Below are 13,816 nucleotides of genomic sequence, written 5' to 3'. Positions count from 1 at the left end.
CCATACAAAAGAACGGGTCAGGTACTGTAACAGTGAAAAGGGTTGGATCAGGGAGCGAACAAGGACGCTACAGAAATCAAGAGTGGCTTCCTGAAGAATTGGCCATGCAGAATGGCTAGGAGTTTAACAGATCTATAAAGGGGACCTGTGTAATGAAGAAAGGGACACTAAGTAAAGGTGGGAAGGTCATAGAGCATGGTGGATATATAAGTACACAGCAAGGAATATTTATAAATGTTGGAGAGTTTGGGGTAATAACCTCAACGAGGTTTATTAGCGACAGAGATGAGGTGTGATGATTACCTTCAAGAAATCTCATATGGAAGTAGTGGATAGGATGCATTTTATGGGAAGTTACCATCTCACATTCCTAATTGAATTTCCATTGTAGTTGGCTAGGTGTAGGCAAAGGGCTTCTGTGACTTAACAGCAACTGAAACAGGAAACAGAAACTGAACTGTGACAGGACCTATTCCAGATTGCTAAATTAACGCACCAGAATGTGTGCGCATGCTTGAAAAGGTGGCTTAGAAAGTAACCTTCCACGGATCACAGACGAAGTGCTGGAGCCAGGCTTCAGACTCCCCTGTTCAGCCACCTGAGGGTCACTTCCGGCCGCCCTAACAGGTGTGCAGGGATGGGGACCCTGCTCAGGCACAACGCGGGGCCGGAGCAGCGGGCAGATAAGCCTCCTGCGGGGCTGTTCGCAGGTGGGCGCCAAGTGGCAGAGAAGTGCGAGGCCTCAGGGTCCGGGGTGGAGTAGGGTGAGAGGAAGCTGCGCAAGTCGGAAAGTAGAGGTCACAGCTAATTCCTCGCTCCGGACTAATCCCTCGCTGCATACCAGAAGCAGGCCCACAGGCCCTCCCCGCTGCCCGCCCCGCCGAGCCTGTGCATTACGCACCCCCCCCCCCCGGGTTCTGCGCCTGCGTGTTACCCTCTCCCTGCGTGCTGGGCTCCCCACCTGGCTCAGAAAGGCAACCTTCCTCTTGGAAAAGCGGTTCTCACGCCTGGCGACACCAGAGGCGAAATCGGGTTTGGGGAGCGTGTTTACTAAACTTGGGCCCCGTGCTAGAGTTGGTCTCTAGATACTTGTGACTGTTTAATACTTAAAATGTGACGGACAGGACTGAAAATAAACCAGTTACAAGCAACAATTTCAGTCAATCTTAAAACACAGAGGAATTAACACAGGACAAGTATCAGTACAACTCTGTTCTGACAAATTAAACTGTATTGCTTTAGTGTCTGTACGTGAGGTAAGAGCATAAAACAAAGGAAAGATTATTAAAACTATCAACTGCCTACTTCTGGGAAGATGAAGAAAAATGTGTTTTAAAAGGGGTTCACAGATCTCAGTAATACTTGGATTGTTGACTTGTAATATAATACGTGTGTGTGCTATATAATCCTTCATACACATTTGTGTGATTTTTCAAATTTTTTTCTGATTTCTGATTTCACACTAGAACCACTTTAGCCAGGTGTGGTGGTGCATACCTGTAACCCCAGCACTCTGGGAGGCTTAAGCAGGAGAATAACAAGTTTGGTGAGTTATTCAGTCGGTTAGCAAAACCCTGCCTCAAAATAAAAATTAAGGGCTGAGGATGTAATGCAATGCAAAAGCCCTGGCTTCAATCCCCAGTACTAGGGTTTGGGGGTCTTAAAAGCCTAGGTTAGCCAGGCACAGTGGCAAATGCCTGTAATCCCAGCACTAGGAGGGTGAGGCAGGAGGACTGCCATGAGATCAAGGCTAGCTTGAACTACACATAGTAAGACCCTGTCTCAAAAACAAACAAATAAATAAAAGGCTAGGTTAAACACCAGATTAAGCATATGAAATTAAAGAAATTACTTAATACAGCAATAAAACAGATTACAAATGCAAAAAGAGATTAAAATATGTGGGTGATGGGATGAGAGGCATTACATCACAGCCTCAAAAGGGATAGATAGAATGAAGGAAAGGCAAAGTTCTTTGATTAGATAAGAATAGGCAAAACTGATGAAAAACATGAATCTATAGACATAGAAATCATAGTGTATCCCAACCAGGAAAACTAAAAAAATGCACACCTAGACACACAGTAGTAAAACTGCAATTAAGTTAGGGCTGTAAGCAGCTCCCTTCCTCTGGGCTCTTTTTCTGAGGGCAACAAAGACTGATGCAGGAAGGGTTCCAAAAGCAGAACACTGCAGATTGTTTAAGTCCAAGGACTTTTGTGCAGTACTTGACACAAGAAAAGGTGTAGGAGTATAATCAGGAAGCTGGTAAGCAGTTACTGCTGCTGTTGTCAGGTTTTTGATGTCTGGAAAGTGGTATGTATTATTTCTTTGCTTTCTGCATTCCAACCCTTTGAGATTTTTCCTAGTTTACTGAGGGACTTGTCCTTTGTGGTCTATTTTCTTGAGAATTATCTTTAGTTCCTTTAGGTCCTAGCCTTTAATTTACTTAGTTTACTCAACTTACTCAGGCCCTCTTCTGCCTGTCTTTCCCTCTATCTCCTGGTCTCAGGACCAATGGTATATCATAATAACAGCCAGAAAGAAAAGACTCATCATGTAAAAAATAAAACATTACCTGACAGCCAGTTTCTCAAGTGCAACAATGGGAGCCAAAAGACAGTGTAATGAGCTCTTCAAATTACTGAGACAAGACAACCACCCAGGATAAACATTCAGATTAATTTAAATAAATATTAACTTTAATAATGATTCATTTTGTTGTTTGTATTAAAGTATCATTCATGAGGAGTGTATAAATCAGGCTTATGAGAGCTTCTTAGATGTATCAATAATGCAATCTGACTTTGTGAAGGGTTCCATGGTGCTACAGCCTACAAGTGCCCAGGTTCCTGTGGTTGCCACTACAAATCACTGCCAAGAAACTTAAGATGATTTCAAGTTAGCTAAAGGGAGAGTAAAAAGGGAGCTTTAGAAGACATTGGCAAGGTTCCTAACCATGGCCTGAAAAACTGGAAACCAACCTAAAAATGAGTAAGGCAAATCTGCCAAACATTATAAAAGAAAAAGAGTAGAAAAAGACAAATGAGTTGGAAAGGCTATTCAAAAAATGAAAGATGACTTTTGTGCAGAAAGGGAAGAAACTAAAAATGAAGAGTTCAGTCTTTAGTTAAGCAGGGAAGAAAATAAGTCAAGGATGATCCATATAATTTATGGAGCCTTGTGGTTCCTCTATCTTCCCTATTTAATCCAGTAAAATATTTTTATCATCCATTTTGCAAATGTAAGTTCCTTAATTCTCTGAAAACACATTTTAAAAAGATGAATATCAAGATAGCTGGCTGGGGCTGTGCCGAGGTGAGTGCAGGAGGACTGGGAGGATCACGTGCTGGGTTTCCTGGCCACTCCCTACTCCTGGGGACAATCCATACCGAACCAGGTTCCCCTACATGGGTCCTACGCAGCACACAGGCCCTCACACTGGAGAAGCCCAAAAATACCGAAAGTGGACCAGCTTTGACAAGCTGTAGTCCCACAGCATGCCTGATGGGATGTTTGTTCATGACGTCTGATCTTTGTAAGATGATCTCTGTGGCAAGGCTTGAAAGCACAAGAATTTGTTTTTATATTTTAGGAATTTGCCATTTCCCATTGGACTTACTGAAAAGTGAAGGACTGCAGTACTTGGAGAGACTCTACGTGAAAAGGAACTCCCTCACAACCTTGGTACTTTCACTCAAACAATGCAGTTGTGGTTCTAGGACCCACTGGGCCCTGTGTAAAACTCTGGTGTCTGGATTTAGGTGACAGTGCCTTAGAAATTGTTAGTCCTAAATTGATGCACCTTGAATGTTAAGGGAAATAAATCAGATACACAAGCTTAAATATCACATGGTGCATCCACGGTCCTACAAATGACTCAAGTCTATCCTTGTTTATGACACAGTAGAACTTCATGGTGTATAAATAACACATTTGCTTTATCCATTCATCTGCTGATGGACATATGGGCTGCTTCTAAGAATTAGCTATTATGAATTGTGCTGCTATAAACATGGGCATGCATGTATCACTATAATATGTCTTTTAACTCTTTCAGGAAGATACCTAGAAAGGATATAGCTGGGTCAAATAGAATTTCTAGTTTTAGATTTTGAGGAATCTCCATACTGATTTCTAAAGTGGTTGTACTAGTTTATATTCCCACCAGTGGTGTAGGAGGGTTCATTTTCCCTGAAAATGGATACACCTGGAGACCATAATGTTAAGTAAAAGAAATCAGACACACAAACTTAAATATCACATTGTTTCTCTTATATGAGAAACCCAGAATAAAAATAAAGAGCATATAAAAGACAGTTAATAGGAAGTAGGGAAATAGACGATTCTTGAGGGGGAGGGGATCAAGTGATAGAAGGAGAGGGGAAGGAGGAGAGAGAAATAATTGATGAAAAAGGAGAATCGGGATGTGTTACGTACATGTGTCAACCTCACACAAAAAATGAAAACATTATGTACTGCAAACATGTACAAAAAAAGCGAAGGGATTAAGGGATGAGTGAAAAGGGGAGGGAAGAAAGGAAAACGGGATAAAGATGTATTATGTATATGTACCAACTTCTCACAAAAAAGTAAACATCATTATGACACACATGTACTAATAAATGACAATGATAAAAAACCTTAATTTTCAATCTTGAAAAATATCACATGGTTTCTCATATAAAAACCCCAAAATATAGATAAAGAGCAAAATAAAAGATAGTTAATGGGAAATAGTAAGATAGATATTTTGCAAATTGGAAGCAGATCGAGAGAAGGAGGGAAGGGGAAACGGAGGGGAAAAGGAATAAAAAGAATTAAGATGTATTATATATATGTACCAACTCCCCATGATGAATGCAGTCATTGGGTACTGCAAACATGTACTAATAAAAATTTGAAAGGAAATTATTCTCCCAGAAATTGGTCACCTTTAATTAGCTAATAACCAACTGCAATTTCTAGCTCCAATACCTCACTGTGGATTGCAATGGGATATAGTATGTGCTACCATCTCTGCCAACTGCCCAGCCTCCATGAGTTCTCCATGCCTGGAGAATCTTGCGTTTCTGGCACTTGATTTACATCAATTTCAAGAACTACAACATATATATGTGAATAGCAACATTTATCTTAAAGGCTTGCTCTCTTATAAAATGAAGTCATTGGGTGCAGGGCTATGGTGCCCCCATCCAAGTCTGAGGAGAAGGCGCTCTCTTTCTCATGGAGCCTGCTGTCTTCCTCCTAGCCTAGGTGAAGGACACAGGGCCAGAGAGCTATCTCATGTGCTGCCGCTGCCAGAATGTCATCAAGAGTCTGTCACACACATAGCTTTCTCAAAGATTTGAATCTTCTATCTCCAATCTCATTGCTGTGGGGTCTCTGGGAGCCACTGAGCTGCCACCTGGGGCACTGGAGTAAAAGCCCATGTTTACCATCCTCTACCCCAAGCTATGTTAGAACTTCACCAGAGGAGGACAACTGTTAGCTTTGTGGCTTACTGCCACTCTACCTAGTGTCGCAGACTTTTGACCTGCTGCATTGTTAAATACTCAAGAGTCTCAGGAATGCTCCCAGCTTGTCGCTGCAGCTGCCTGCATGTTGCCCACTGTGTGTGGCAGGGCCAGGAGAGTCCAGCCAGGTTGGAACAGGCCGTTCCATCCTGTCCTGTCCTCTCAGGCATACGACACTCTGGAAGGGTCATGATTGAGCTTCACACCCAAAATCCTTTCCTCTAAGATGGAATATATCTTCCCAAAATTAAATACAGACAAAAAATGAGGAATACCAATACATTCTGTGGGGTGTGTGTGTGTGTGTGTGTGTGTGTGTGTGTGTGTGTGTTCTAGGAAATCAACATAAGGGAGGCTTTGACTGTCTTGAACTTCAACAGTGTAAGCTTACCATTTCATTGGGAGCTGGCAAAGGCAATTTTCTTACCCTATCATACGAACTTAAGTAAATGGCAATATAGGGTTACAGTCATCTACTAAATATGCCTTCATATCTTAAATTACTTCATATATACTCCATGCTGCCGCTTTTCTTAAATCCTCCTAAAGAAAACTCAATCTTGGCTCTCTCTATTATAATTGTTAATATCCTGTTAAAGACTGGAAAGCTTGGAGTATGTAGGTATGAAGTGTGTATGACATTAACTTGTGACTTAGTGGAGCTTTACCTCTAAGAATTTATCAGTATTTGATTTGTGCCTGATATCTTTCCTTAAGGAGAATTTGCCCCCAGATTTTAAGATGAAAAATAACTAGAGTAACTATTTAAAAAAGAATGGAATAGTTCCTTAGAAAATTTAAATTAAGCCTTGTTTACAAATTATCCATAATGTGTGTATAGTGGTCAAGTAAAATTTCAATTTTGAAAGAAAAATGTGACAATTTATTTTTGGGGGCTTTTTTGGGTTGTTTTTTTTTCCTTAAATTCTATTATTGGTACATTGTAGGTATACAACACATTTACATTTCTCATTGAGAACTTGTACCTTGTACCTGTACATGATGCATCTTGGTTCTTCTTTTTTCCTCATTCCTAGCCCTCCCTTCACCCCCTCCACCCTTCCCTATTGACAAAGATTTTATTTCCATTTTTTCCATTTCTCAGCATTTTTCCTTTCCCTTCTTTCCTTTCCCCTGCCCCTCCCACTACCCCTACCCCTTTGGACCTTTTCTTCCTATTTTGCATTATCGATTATTCGTCCTAATCATTGATAAATTTTAGGTATACAATATAATGACATTCATCATTGGAAATTTGCACCTTTACATAACCTCTCTTGGTTCTTATTCTTCACCCTTGCCCAGCCCTCCCTTCAACCACTCCAGTCCTCCCTATTGACAAAGATTTTGTTCCTATTTTTCCATTTTCTCATATTAATCCCATTCCCTTCTTTCCTTTCCCCTACCGCTCCCACTTCCTTCCCCTTTGCCCCTTTTCTTCCTATTTCACATTACCTATTATACATTTTAGTCCTTATTTACACTTTCAGTTTCTCACACCAGAGAAACTATTCGCTTTTTATACATGTGTGTCCTATTTATTTCACTTAAGAGTACTGCCTCAATGTGCATCCACTTAGCTATAAATATCTCTAATTTCTCATTTTTTATGGCTGAGTAGTACTCCAATTTATTTAAAAAACCACATTTTCTTTATCCAGTCTCCAGTTGATGGGCATTTGGGCTGTTTCCAAGTTTTAGCTATCACAAACTGTGCTGCTATGAACATGGGTGCATGTATATCACTGTGGTATGATTCTTTTAATTCTTTGGGGAAGATCCCCAGCAGTGGAATAGCAGGGTCAACTGGGACTTCCAGTCCTAGTTCTTTGAGGTATCTCCATACTGATTTCCACAGTGGTTGCAACCAGTATACACTCCCACCAGCACTGGAGCAGGGTTCCTCTTTCCCCACAGCCCCGCCAGCATTTGTTATTGGTTGATTTCATGATAGCAGCCATTCTTTCTGGAGGTAGAATCTCAGTGTTGTTTTCATTTGCATCTCTTGAATGACCAGTGATGTTGAACATTTTTTCATGTATTTATTTGCTATTTCTATTTGCTATCTTCTTTGTCTGAGAAATGTCTGTTCATTTCAGATGCCCATTTTCTGATTGGGTCTTTAAATTTGGAAGGTCTGATCTTTTAAAGTTCTTTATTGATTCAAGATAGTAGACCTTTGTCTGGGGAAAAGCAGGTGAAGATTTTTTCCCACATTGTGGGTTGTCTCTTCACACTCCTGGTGGTTTCTCTTGCTGTGCAGAAGCTTTTTAATAAGAACAGATCCCACTTGTTCGTTGTTTGTGCTAGTTCACAGGCAACTGAGGTTTTGTTCATAAAATCTTTTCCTAAACTGATGTCTTCAAGAGTTCTACCTAACCTCTGTTCCAACTGGTTCAGTGTTTCTGTTTTAATATTTAGATCTTTAATCCATTTCAATTTTAGTTTAGCACATGGCAAGAGAAATAGGTTTAGTTTTAATCTTTGGAGAGTTGAAACCCAATTTTTCCAGCACCATTTATTAAAGAGGCTATCTATCCTCCAGTGAGGGTGGTTGGCTCCTTTATCGAAGATGAGATGGCTGAGTGTGTCTGGTGTTGTTTCTGCATCTTCTATTCTGTTCCACTGCTCCTCGGGTCTGTTTCTTTGCCAGTACCATGCTGTTTTTATCACAGTAGCTTTGTAGTATAGTTGCAGGTTGGGGATTGTGATACCTCCTGCCATGTCTCTGTTACCTAGAATTGCTTTTGCTATTCTGGGTCTCTTCTTGTTCCAAATGAATTTTTGGATTGTTTTCTCATGGTACGTGAAGTATGCTACTGGGATCTCAATTGGAATTGCATTGAATCTATATAGCAGTCTTGGAAGTATGGCCATTTTCTCTATATCAATCCTACCTACCCAGGAGTAGGGGATGTCTGTCCATTTTCTGATATCATCTTCAATCTCTCTTTTCAGAGTGCCATAGTTTTCAGAGAAGTGGTCTTTGATTTCTTTTGTTAGGTTGATTCCTAGGTATTTCAGTTTTTTGGATGCTATTGTGAAAGGAATTATTTGCCCTATATCTCTCCGAGTGAGTCTGTCATTCGTTTAGAGGAAATCCATTGATTTTTGTGTGTTGACCTTGTAACGAACTACTTGACTGAATTTTGTTATTAAGTCTAGAACACTTTTGGTGGAGTTCTTGGGGTCTTCTATATAGAGTATTATGTCATCTGCAAATAATGACAATTTGACTTCTTCATTTCCTATCTTTATTCCTTTTATTTTTTTCTCTTGTCTAATTGCTGTGGCTAATGTTTCCAACACTGTATTGAACAAGAGTGATGATAGTGGACATCCTTGTCTTGTTCCTGATTTTAGTGTGAAGGATTTCAGTTTTTGACCATTTAGTATGATATTGGCTGTGGTTTTTCTTAGATGGCTTTTATCAGATTGAGGTAGACACCATACATTCCAACTTTTTGTAGGGTTTTTATCCTTAATGCATGTTGGATTTTGTCAAATGCTTTTTCTGCATCTATAGAGATAATCATATGGTTTTTGTCCTTGGCTCTATTGATATAGTGTATTAAACTGATGGATTTGCGTTTGTTGAACCATCCCTGCATCCCTGGGATAAATCCCACTTGATCAGGGTATGTGATCTTCTTGATGATCTTCTGCATTCTACTTGCCATTATCTTATTAAGGATTTTTGCATCTATGTTCATTAGTGAGATTGGCCTATAGTTCTCTTTTTTGGTTGGGTCTTTCTCTGCTTTGGGTATCAAGGTGATACTTACTTCCAGGAATGAATTTGGGAATATTGCTTCCCTTTCAATTTCATTGAAGTGTTTAAACAGTAGTGGCAGTAGTTCCTCTCTAAATGTCTTGTAGAATTCAGCAGTGAAGCCATCAGCGCTTGGGCTTTTCTTAGGTGATAAGTTTTTTATTACGTTTTCAATTTCATTGGTTGATATTGGGTGTTTAGAATTTTTAGGTCTTCTTCATTCAACTTTGGTAATTCATATGTATCTAGGAATCTGTCCATTTTTTTGGTGTTTTCCATCTTATTGGCGTATAGGTTCTAGAAGTAGGTATTGATGATCCTCTGGATTTCTACTGGGTCTGTTGTAATTTCACCCTTTTCATTCCTAATTGCATGGATTTGGGCCTTTTCTTTCTTTTTTCTGATAAGGTTGGCTAAGGGTTTGTCAATTTTGTTGATTCTTTTGAAGAACCAACTCTTGGCTTCATTGATTTTTTTTGTATCATTCTCTTAGTCTCCATTGCATTGATTTCTCCTCTGATCTTTATAATTTCCTCCCTTGTATGAGCTTTGGGTTTGTCCTGCTCTTCTTTTTCTAGAAGCTTGAGGTGCAGCATCAGGTTGTTTAATTGGGCTCACTCGTTTTCCTAATATGTGTATTCACTGCTATGAATTTCCCTCATAAGACTGCTTTCATTGTGTCCCACAGATTCCAATATGTTGTATTGTCATTGTCATTTAATTGGAGGAACTGTCTGATTTCTTCTTTAATTTCCTCTGTGACCCATTGGTTATTCAGAAGTGTGTTGTTCAATTTCCATGTTTATGAAATTATTCCAGTTTCTTTTGCTATGGATCTCCAATTTCATCGCACTATGGTCTGATAATATATAGGGGATAACTTCAATTCCTTTGCACTTAAACATGTTCTATGTGCGAGTATGTGGTCTATTTTGGAGAATGACCCATGTGCAGCTGAGAAGAATGTGTATTCTGATTTTGTGGGGTGGAAGACTCTGTAAACATCTGTTAAGTTCATTTGTTCAAGAGTTCGATTGAGTTCTAGTATTTCATTACTTATTTTTTGTCTAGCTGATCTATCTGTTTATGACAGTGGGGTGTTGAGGTTCCCCCACTACAACTGTATTAGTGCATATATGACTTTTCATGTCTGTATTTGTTTTATATAGCTGGGCGCACAAGTGTTTGGTTCATAGATATTTATGATTGTCATCTCCTCCTGTTGGATTGTTCCCTTTAAAAGGATGTAGTGTCCTTCTTTGTCTCTCTTAATCAGTGTTGGTTTGAAATCTACTTAATCTGCAAAGAAGATAGCTACTTCTGCTTTTTTTCAGGTTCCCAATGCATGGAGTATTGTTTTCCACCCTTTAACTTTCAGTCTATGAGTTTCCTTTTGAATTAAGTGTGTTTCTTGTATGCAGCATATTGTTGGATTTTGCTTCTTGATCCATTCTGCCAGTCAATTTCTTTTGATCGGTGAATTGAGACCATTAACCTTGATGGTTATACCTGAAACGTATTGACTTGTCATTGCCATGACTTTTTCTTTTTGTTGGGTTCTCCCCCTTTACATTTAATTTCTTGTCATGCCAGATGGGTTCATGCTGCTTTGCTTCCTGGGGTTGTGACCCTCAATGTCTGTTCCTAGGACATTGTGTAAAATTTTTTTGAAAGGTGGTTTGGTATTCACGAAATTCCTAATGTGCTCTTTGTCATGAAAGTATCTTATTTCTCCATCAGTTTTGAAGGACAGGGCCGGGGATTTAGCCCAGTGGTTCCGTCGCCTGCCTCGCAAGTGCAAGGACCTGAGTTCGATCCCCGGTACCAAGAAATAAAATAAATAAATAAATTTTGAAGGATAGTTTTGCAGGGTACATCAATCTAGCTTGGAGGCTGTTTTCTTTTAGGGCTTGGAATATGTCACTCCAAGCTCTTCTTGCCTTGATGGTTTGTGTTGAGAAGTCTGCTGTGATTCTGATGGGCTTTCCTTTGTATGTGATTTGTTTCTTTTCTCTAACTGCTTGTAGAACTTTGTTCTTCTCTTGAGTTTCTGGAATCTTAACAATTATACGCCTATGTGTAGATTTTTTTTGATTAAGGCTATTTGGAGTCCTATATGCCTCACTTATCTGTATGTCAACCTCTTTTCCCCTGCTTGGGAAGTTTTCTGCCATTATTTCTGTGAAGAGATTTTTTATGTCATCTCCACTCTCTCGTCTTTCTTCATTGAGCCCAATCAGTCTTATGTTATTCTTCTTTGCATCATCTAGCAGCTGCTGGATTGATTTCTCATGTTCCCTTATAATTTTGAAGCAATTTTTCTTTTCCTGGTCACTAATTGCAATCTTATCTTCTATATCTGAAATTCTGTCCTCACACTGGCTCATTCTGCTGTGTAGACTTTCAATGGAGTTTTTCATGTCCTGGAAATCTATTTGCATCTGTTTTATGGATTCCATTTGTTTCTTATGTTGGGATTCCATCATGTTCCTGAGCTCCTCTCTAGATTTATTAATCATGTCTTGCACTAGGAGCATGATCTCTTCTGTTATCTGAGAAATTATTTCTGATTTCATTTTTTCCAGATCCTCTTTTGTTGCCAGTCCAGTGGATCCAGGTGGTTGAGTATCAGAGTGTTCCATCTCATTTCCGTTTGGGGTTGCTGTAGGTGATCTGGAAGTCTGGTTTTGAGACTTATTTACGTGTCTTCTCATTTCGACCGTGGGCGGGGCGGTGGAGAGGTGGGACAGGGGCCGGGAGCAGTAGGGACAGAAGGCGGCCCAAAAGCCCTTTCTTCTGGGCTGGGAGTGGTGGGAATGATGGTGACCAGGAAGGCCCTTCCTCTGGGCCGGGGAGTGGTTGGCTGGATGGTGGCCCAGAAGCCCCTTCCTCTGGACCAGGAGCAGTGGGATGGCGGCTCAGAAGCCCCTACCTCTGGGTCAGGAGGGGCAGGACAGATGGTGGCCCAAAAGCCCTTTCCTCTAGGCTGGGAGTGGCGGGACGTCAAATTTAACTCTTAATCAACTTCCCGAAGTGTTTGTAGTCAACCTAAAAGAAGGAATAATTGATGGAGGAACGTTAGAATGGAGGAGACGTTCGCTTACTGAAGTTAAAATGTTTTATTTTTGAAAATACTACAAAAACATACTTTTACATACATTGCTTAGGAACCCTCCTAGGGATATAGAAGCAACATGCAAAGATGAGAAGCCCAGAAACTTTATTAGTTAAATGATAAATTCTGCTCCACTTAACTCTTACACCTTTTTCCTTATTGGTCTTTCTTTCTTTCAACAAAACTGTCAATACTAGCCTCTCTAGTATTTTGTTTAGAATCTCCACACACTACTAAATGTACTATCAAAACAGTGATTCCTGAGCCTCACTGCATGTGATCTGTGGGCAGTATCTGACAGCTGAATGTCCCTTATGGGAGCATATCCTTCCCTTGGCTTCTGAAACCCAGCTCTCAGTTTTCCTTCTATATTTCTCCTGGTTACACCTGGCTCTCCTTGACTGGCTCTTCCCATTTTTCCTAACAGCTAAATGTTGAACTCCTTGGGCTTGTTCTCCAATCTCTTTTTTTGTTTCCTTCTCATTTGTGTACCCTAAACCCCTCATCCTGTCCTGTAGCTTTGAGAACCATTTATACATTGATTACTCTCAAGTGTGTGTGTGTGTGTGTGTGTGTGTGTATCTATTTTCTTTCTTTTCTGGATGCCTAGTTCTATCTTTACATAATTGTGTAGTTACTCATAACAATCAAAAATAAAACTCTTAATTGCTAACCACCATCTACCCTGCTTCTCCTGGATCTCAGCACGTGGCCCTTTCATTCTTCCATTTGTGAAAACTAAAAGACTTAAGTCATCCTTGACTGCTCTCTCTTTTTATGCCCACCCTATGAACAAGTCCTATGATAATTTTTCTTCACATCTCATGCCACCTTTCTTGTAGCATCAGCTTGAGTACTGTGTAATTCTTCGTGGTCATTCATTTATCCTTGTTGCATAGGAGTTGTTTAGCCTAGAACCAGGAAATGGGGTAGATTCTAGAAGAGAACTGATTTATTCTGCCCTGCATTTCCTTTGCCATCTAAAAAGAAAGGAAGAAAAGAGGAGTGGCAACCTTTGTAGTATCTCTTTCTCTATTTATTGATTCACTGGTGCTTTAGGCCAGATAAAAATGAGCATAAGAGTAGTTATGGATTTCACATGCTTAGTCTATGTAATTTCTACTTATGTGCCATCCTCAATAACTCTATTTATTAATAATGCTAATAAAATTGTTTATGTTTTAAAATTATAACAAAAACAAAATTTATACTAATTTTTACTTTTAAAATTAAATTTTTTATTACATGAGGTGATTGCCAGTATTCTTGAGTCTATGCAGAAGGCAGGTGGGAAACAACTTTGCACTCAAGAGTTGGGGACTAATTCTGTTACCTTTTAACAAACAACTCAAGTAGATAAGTTTTACATTGTTAAAATGTGCTTGAATTTCAGTACTTATTTTTTGTTGTTGT

At 39.7% G+C, this 13,816-nt stretch overlaps 1 long non-coding RNA gene and 1 pseudogene across 1 annotated transcript in view; one reads left to right on the top strand and one right to left on the bottom strand.

The window, feature by feature from the left end:
• The window catches only part of LOC147829129 (uncharacterized), a 36,042-nt gene that overhangs the window by 6,786 nt on the left and 15,440 nt on the right, over positions 1-13,816 (bottom strand). The gene's annotated exons all lie outside the window — the stretch shown is intronic.
• Positions 638-5,551, top strand: LOC110345859 (leucine-rich repeat-containing protein 28-like; annotated as a pseudogene).

The sequence above is a fragment of the Heterocephalus glaber genome, unplaced genomic scaffold, assembly GCF_053883595.1.
Source record: "Heterocephalus glaber isolate CG9 unplaced genomic scaffold, H.glaber_assembly_v1.0 deba00000738, whole genome shotgun sequence".
In the NCBI taxonomy this organism is placed as follows: domain Eukaryota; kingdom Metazoa; phylum Chordata; class Mammalia; order Rodentia; family Bathyergidae; genus Heterocephalus; species Heterocephalus glaber.
Note: the sequence above shows the minus strand (reverse complement) of the source record. Positions and strands in the feature narration are given on the sequence as shown.